Here is an 8,423-nt window from a genome sequence, read left to right as displayed (position 1 = left end):
TTTCCTAGGTTAGATAAAGCTTCCTGAAAGTCAGAACCATAAGGAGTAAAATCATCCATATATATTTCTACTGCATCATGAACCAGTTCAGAAAATATACTCAATATCGCTCTCTGGAAAGTGGTTGGAGCATTGCACAAACCAAAAGGAAGGACCCAGTATGCAAAGGTACCCCAAGGACAAGTGAAAGTGTTCTCATCTTGGTCTTTCGGGCTGATTTGAATCTGATTGTACCCGCTAAACCCATCTAGGGAGGAGAAAATCTTTTTCCCAGCCAGATCATCCAACACTTGATCTATGAAAGGCAAAGGAAAATGGTCCTTTTTAGTGGCTTTGTTCAATTCCTGATAGTCAACACAGATTCTCCACTTGCCATTTTTCTTTGGCACTAACACCAAAGGAGAGGTCCATTCGTTGTCAGAGATGGGGTAAATGAATCCCGCATCAAGTAATTTTTGCAACTCTTCCTTAACAATGTATTTAAGTGCTGGATTCATCCTCCTTTGAGGCTGCCTGATTGGTTTGCAATCTTCCTTAATGTATATATGATGAGTACATACTTAAGGGTGCACTCCCTTCATCTCCTTATAACTCCAGGCGAAGGCATCTAAATGTTTTCTCAGTAAGCTACACAACTCCTTCTCCTGGGAAGTGGATAGGGATGGATTGATTTTCAAGATTCTTTCTGGGCCGAACTCCATATTCTTAACACGGAGAGAGGTCGGGTCGGCCACATAGAGATCAGTTAAGGGGTTGTTTTGGGTTTCTCTCACTATGTCCTCTAATGGTAAGATATTGGGGGATGGATTCTGAATTAAATTTTCAATGATATCGTCTTCATCTTGCGGTTTCCCCCCCATGGTGGTTTCTAATGCACAAAGTGGTGTAGAATAGATTTCATCCTCATCCTCCTCCTCCAACCAAAGAGGTAGATCATGTTCTAGCAAGGGTTGGGTAGGAGGATAGAGGATTAACTGTTTGGACATATGACCATTCTTGATGGTCATGTTCCCAGCTCAACAGCTGATGTAGGCATCGGCAGTAGCCAACCATGGTCTTCCTAGGATGAGAGGATACCCAGTGAGCTTTGCCTTCGTCTGGAGAACTAAGAAATCAGTAGGGTATTCCCAAGAATCAATGGAGACCATCACATCTTCCACAATCCCTTCAGGGGTCACAGTGGAGCAGTCTGCTAGCTGCAGTACTGTCGTGGTCTTCCTCAAGGAGCCCTGGAGGTTAAGTTTGAGCATTGTGTCCTTTGTCATCAAATTAATGGCAACTCCCAAATCAATCAAGGTATGTGGGATCATGGTGCCATTGATGTGGACATCAACTACTGGGCTTCCAGGGTCCAGATATTTTGGACAGATTACCTACCCCAACATCAGGTCGGACAGTTGTCCTATGACATTGATGGTTGGGGCATCTCTCTTGCGCCTTCTTGGATGCCTAAAGAACTTCTCTTTGATCAACCTATTGTATATAGGCACATCTTTTATGGTTTGGAGAAGTGGTACCTTCACACATAACTGTTTCAATTCTCCCAAAAGTTCAGTTTCTTCTGGGGTAGGCCATGATGTCTCGAATAATCTCTCAGGAAAGGGTGGAACTGCTTTAGGTTCGCTTTCCTCTTTATCTTCCTCAACCTCCCTAGGTGGAGGCTGGCTATCTGGGAGAACCTTTCCATATCACAGGTTAATCTCCTGAATCTCCACAGCATATGTTGGGCATGATAGTTCCCCACTATATACTTGTTGAGCCTATCTGTTGTTCGGATTCGGGTTCAGCTCAACAGGCATTTGTGGTTGCCTTGGTGGAGCAAGAGGCAATGGTTGTGGTTGATCAGGTGGTGGAGGAAAAAGAGCGGGAGGAGAGTTGTACTGGGGCCTCCACCCCTGATGAGATGCATTCCATTGAGGTTGTGGCTGAGCATAGGATTGAAATGAATGAGCAGCTAGTTGGGCATGATATTGAGATGGAAAGGACCAAGGAGGAGGTGTGGACCAGAAAGGATGAGTAGGGGGTCCCCAAGAAGGTATGGAAGTGACTTGGTTGGGGTTGTAGTATGCCTGAGATGTCCCTTTCATCCCCTACTGGTATGGTCTAGGTCCATGCGGTCTCCTTTGGTTCATGAAATAGAGTGGTTCAGTGGCTCCTTCAGCCCCTTGGTATATAGCTTTAAGTCTGGGCAAGGAAGGGCACTTATCTGTAAAATGATCTTCTTCACAGACTCAACAAACCTCTATAGAGTTCAATGGACATTCATTCCTAGGATGCCTCCTGGTGCATCTAGGACAAAAAACGGCCAAAGCCCTCTCTGCTTCCTCTTGTTTTCTTTTGATATGCAAGCTATCCATTTGCATGGAAAGAGTCTGCAACATCTTACTTTTGAAGTCTTCCATCATGTTTCCAATTTCACCTTGAATGGATGAATTGGAAGAGGAGGTACTGGCTATCGGTTGACTCCCCCTACCTCTCTTTCTGGCTACTCTAGAATGGTTTCTAAAAACAGTCTTTATGTCCTCATAAGATAGTTGGTAGATGTCTCCCTCGGCCAGTAGATGGAGGGTGTCTAGAAGGTCTTCCAGGATTCCCCTGAGTAGGACCAACTTCAGAGATTTAGGGTCAAGTGTGCACTTGGCCCTTTTGTAACCGAGCCAGAAACCTCTCTTCATAATCTTCCAAGGATTCATCACTTCCCATGGTAATTCAGAAGATTTCTTCTTTAGTGTCTTTTGACCTACAATAGTCTCGATATTTGTTATTAAAGGCATGCTGCATCTGAGCCCAAGTTGTGATGCTATTGCCAGGTAACCCCATGAACCAGCGCAATGCTGCATCCTTGAGAGTAGAAGGGAATAGTTTCAACTTTTTCTCATCTTTTGCATAGTCATAGGTTCGATAGATGACAACAAACTCAAACAAGAAGGTGTTAGGATCTTTTGTAGTCAAACCATGGAAGTGAGGTAGGGCTGAAGGGCTTATATTCTTCATTTTGGTGTTCCCATTGGTCTCTCGAATGGGAAAGGTACTCTCCATTCTCTCTCCATTTCTCCTAGCATTTCTATTTTCAGCCATTGGCTTAGGAGGGATGTTTTCTTATTCTTCTTCCCCTATAGGTTCTTCAAATATCTTTGGTTGTTCACATAAAGGTTCTTCTTGATCACTGCCACTGAAGAAGAGAGAAGGTTGCTTGTGTGATGTAGTGTGGGTGTTGGGCAAGAATTATCCTAAATTATCTCTATTCCTACGAGGCATGAAAGGAAATATTTTTGGTTGGTTTTTGTTTTTTTTTTCCCTGATTATACCTGCAAAAGTGAAATGGATTAAACAATACAAATTTCAACTAACTGAAATGAACTTTGCTGAAATGAAATTTGCAGAATTGAAAAGGAAAGCAAGGAAATGCAGAAACTGAAAGAAACAACTATTCTACTTTTGCTTAAATGAAATTTGCAGAATTGGAAAGGAAAGCAAGGAAATGCAGAAATTGAAAGAAACAACTATTCTACTTTTGCTGAAATAAAATTTGCAAAATTGGAAAGGAAAGAAAGGAAATGCAGAAACTGAAAGAAACAACTATTCTACTTTTGCTGAAATAAACTACTTAGTAGAATGTTGCGATAGAAAATAGAAGAAAGCAACAATAAAAAAATACTCTGACGCTTCCTCGACAATGGCGCCAAAAAGTGGTGAACACCACTATTGCAACAATAATGCTGCAACTCTTGGGCTGCCTACTTTACTCTTATCAACCCAGTAGTTTGGAACAAACTTGGAAGTGACGGTATTGTATGCACAAGTACTAGTTCTTACTGTAGGTTGTCACTTGGTCAGCTAGCGCAAGATCACTAGGAGCTCAATCCAACTTCTATGGATTCTAGAAGAAGTTCTATATGTGATGAAAGAAAGGAAAGATTACTCTATAGAGGCTACTCTAATTGCAGAATGGAAAAGGACTAAAATGTAAAGTAAACCTAGCAAACCCTACTTAACCAACTAATCCTATTTTTGCAGAAAGCACTATGAAAACCATGAAATGAATACCATTACCTACTAAAGGAAGTAAACAACATCTACTCAAGCTATTTCTATAAGTAAATAAGAAAAAAACATCTTTTTGGATTTTTATATATTTTTATGTAAAATTGACATGCATGTATTTTTATTGTGTGTGAAGGTGGAAGCGAATAGGTGGTGTTAAAGGGAGACTTTGGGGTTTGAGGAGGTGTAGGATGGTGTATATGGGTCCTAAGAGGCCTCAGGTGGCCTTCTGAAAGCTTTTCCCACACTCGGTTTTCAAAAGAAAGCATACAGGAAAATCTACAGGAGGACACAGGGGATCTACAGGAGGTCTACAAGAGGTCTACAGGAGGATGCCGAGAGCAGTTTTGAAGTTTTTGAAGGTGTGAGAGTGGGTGGAAAGGGTAGATGAAGGTTGGGATGATGTGTTAGGGCGCCTAGGGTTCACCAAGGATCACTAGGAGAGGGAAAGATGGTCAGAGGAGAGGAAAAAATCCTATGGAACAACGCAGAAAACTAAGGCAGATTTGAGGTGACCTTTGGGCAACCTGTGGGGCATAGATCAGGGAGAGAATGTGATGGCTGATAGGCTAACCTTCTATGAGGAGAGATCTTCTACAAAAGAATTGCCAATCAACCAATGTGATCAAGAAAGTAAGGAAATGAGTACATCGAAAAAACAGAATTTTGCATCAAGCTAGTCTAAATTATGAGCTATGGAAGTAAATGCTGCAAAATGCTACAAGGAGAGAAAGCATGGAAGAAGACTTATTACAAAGACAGAAATGAGCATTGTGCAAGAGATCTAAAGCAAAGAATTAACCTTCTAACAAACTGCAAACACTAGAAATCCTATGGAGAAGGAAAACCAGTGTTTTTGGGGCAGCATGAGGGTCTTTGCCTCAATTCATAGTCCCAAAGGGAGGAAAAGAGGCCAAGGCACTGTTTCTAGCCTTTTGAATCTTCTTTCTACCATTGCTTAACCTACTATAGAAAACAAAAATGAAAGCAAACTACTAAACCATTAAAAACAACCTATTCTTAACCAAGAAAGAAATTCATCTAACAGCAACTAATCCATAAACTGAAACAAAGGATATAAATACAAACAAGAGGAGCTTGGCTACTTGGATTGGGCCCTAACCCAAGACCTTCAACCCTCTAAGGTAACTCAGTGCTAGCTCAAAAAGGATCTCATCTTTATTATCAAAACAGTAATAGGATTACATGAAACTATCGACAAAAGTATGCTCGAAGTTGAGCAGAGTTACAGAAGCAATACTATAGCAAAAATTCAACAAAAATTCAACCCTAGTGAGGCCCTAGGCCTCTCTACTTATACAACTAAAGCTCTCAATGGCTTCCTTAAAATCAGGGAGGCTTGGCTCCCAAAACTCGAGATAAACATAAGTTATCCTCCACTTTCTCGACTGCCTCCTAGTGCATTGATTTGGTTGTTTGTGCTCTGAGCTGCATGAAGGGGAATTCTAAGTGGGGAGTAATAAATGAGGGGGATTCCCTCCTATAAATCCTCTCCTTTGTCCACTTCAAATTATTGCTGCGAATTGTCCATTGAATCTTTGACTTTGACTTCAAAATTCAACAAAAATCTACATTAAACACATATTAGACCTCATGGCATCATAACTAACTCAACTCACTCCGTAAGCATAAATATAATAAAAAAAAAATGCAATAAGCTAAGAGAATGGTTGATTTAACTATGTCAGGAGGCAAAATGAGCCCATATAATTACCCATTTATGGGGCTCATCAGGTACCCTTCCAAGCCCTCACGTAGCAAAGTTACCAAACTTGCTTAACTTCCAAATAATAGGCTCACATTTTGCATCATCCTACACCCAAGTGGTGCACACCTTATTGGGAATCATGATTTTCATTCGACCAAAACTGGTAGGTGTTAGTCAATGATCACATCGCCAGAAATAAGAATCCACTAGAGGTGGTTAGTCCATGTCACAAAACACATGGGGAAAGTCTGTTTATCCAGTGTCCAAAAATATTCCCCTAACGCAAGTCGCGTGTGTATCGAACTCATGACCTACGCTCTTATACCACTTGTTGGGAATCACGTTTATCGTTAGAACAAAACTCATAGGTGCTAGTCAACGATCATATTTCTAGAGGTAAGAGTCCACTAGAGGCAGTTTGTCCATGTCATAAATCATGCAGGGAGCATTGGCTTATCCAATTTCCAACACACCCTTATTTGTACTTGTAGTCCCTTTTGTGCCACCACCTATTAGGGTGTGGTACTAAATTCGAAAGGAATGTTCTAGAGTTCTATAGCTTCTAGGAGTTCCACATCCCACACGGGTATTCCAAGTACCCTTACAAGTTACCATTACATGTATGTTTCCTGCCATAATGGATGATCAAGAATAATCTCCCCTATAGTGCCAACATGTTCATTTTTATATGCATGCATATTTATGCCACTTTCCATTCCCTAAGCCAGTTAATGGACATTGGTTATATGAATTTTCACATTTGAATGATTATTAATTCATATGTGCCTCTTTTTACCCATCCATGGCATCTAAAACCCCCAAAATATTTATGTCTCATCAATTTGCATCCATTGTATATTTTTATTAACATGCATGTATTATCATAACTATATTCCAATCCCTTTGGCCTCAAAACACATATACATAATAAAATTTGTTCCTGGGCACACCAGCATCAAAACAAAAACACACGTACATGATCACAACGGTCCTCAATATAAATCCTATGCTTACGAGAATACGTTTTTAATATATACATGTTATTTATATTCTAGAGATTGAGTATGTGTGTTACAAGAATACTAGAGGGCACCTTTCATATGTTTTGGTTGTCATGGGCTAGGTAATATCTAGGCCCATTGGAAATTTTTCCACACCAATTTAGCCCCATTCAAATGATACTTGCACCCCAAGTCAGATTGTCCAAGGATGGGAAATTACTCTGAATGGAATTATAATTAATGACTTCAAAAGTAGACCATGTAGAAAGAGTTTGGGTGCATTATTTAGTAAAAAATAAGACCTAAGGCAAGAAAAAGGTTCCTCTAGCTCCTCAACCTAGTATGTTATTTTCTTATACTAATACTAATTCTCATAATTTAGCTAGATCCAAGGCTTTGTCACCCATTTAGTTTTTATCCCCCCACATACATTAGAGAACCTTATCCCATCTCATTCTCTATATTTATTCCCTTCTCCTTCTTCTCTTGATTTTACCTCCCATGCTCGCGTTCTTCAAAAAATTGGACATGATGTTTCTCCTCTTACCTCTTCATTCTTGGTTATAGGGGCTCTTTTTTGAGCATGTTGTCCCCTCTCTTTAGAGCTTGATAAAAGTTATTGAAGTCCATCTACTTTGGGGCATCAATTACAGTTAGAGTTAAAATTTCCAAGGATGGTGTCATTGAATGTGGCTTAGTATTACATAATCGATATAATGCATAGGTAGGGAGGAAATACCACATTTCTTTAGTGAATATTAAAGCTGAGTGTGAGGTTATAAGTGGGCTAGGAAATGAAACAAATTTTCTAGCCCTTAAAAGGATACTCACAACCAACTCTTTTGATGTTAGTTTCCAACAAGAAACCATGTGTCTAGGCTAGAAGGCATGGAGTAGCCTATCCCCCCAGTTGAAGGACTAGGGTTATATGGCCTTCGATGTATAAGACTTATTTGGCAGGTTAGTGTTGGCATGGAAACCATACCTCTATAAACTTTTAGTCTGTTTCTTTCCATCTAAGATCTCAGTGGATTTCAATGAAAAAGGTTAAGGAAGCTCTTTTCATTTCATTAATATTTAGTGGGATTTTTTTTATAAAAGAAGCCATATTGGTATTCATTAATGTCTTATGGTCTGTTATCTACACTAAACATTAGTTTAGGTGGGGATCAAAATCTAACCATGTCGCTCAATGAGGTATAGGAAAATCACCCATGTTGATACACATTGGTAGGTTAATTTAGACAATTATTAAAACCTCTTCATTTGTTTGACCTTGGCCCTTCCAATTTGTCTCGCACATGGTGGAATGGGTGTAGTGGGAAAGCTAGTGCGGTCAAAATACTTGATTATTTCCTTAACTCCAAGGACTTAATTAGTGTAACTATGGTTTTTAATATTTGGTGGATGGGGTCGATATATTTAATCATGATCCATTACTTATGAAGTTGGAATCCATAGAAAACCACCCCTCCTTTCAAATCCTCTCTGATTTGGGTTGCAGTAGAAAATTATCAAAAGATGGTTACTTCTAATTGGGATTTTTAGTTTTCCTCCTTAGAGGACTTTGAAATCATTAGGGGAATTTGGAGGTCTAAAATGGGCCTCCTAAGGAAATTATAAAATAATAATGGAAATAATAAAATAAG

Source organism: Pinus tabuliformis, chromosome X, assembly GCF_031772625.1.
Source record: "Pinus tabuliformis cultivar Carrire ecotype Pingquan chromosome X, CPIR1, whole genome shotgun sequence".
Classification (NCBI taxonomy): domain Eukaryota; kingdom Viridiplantae; phylum Streptophyta; class Pinopsida; order Pinales; family Pinaceae; genus Pinus; species Pinus tabuliformis.
This window is presented reverse-complemented; position numbering follows the sequence as displayed.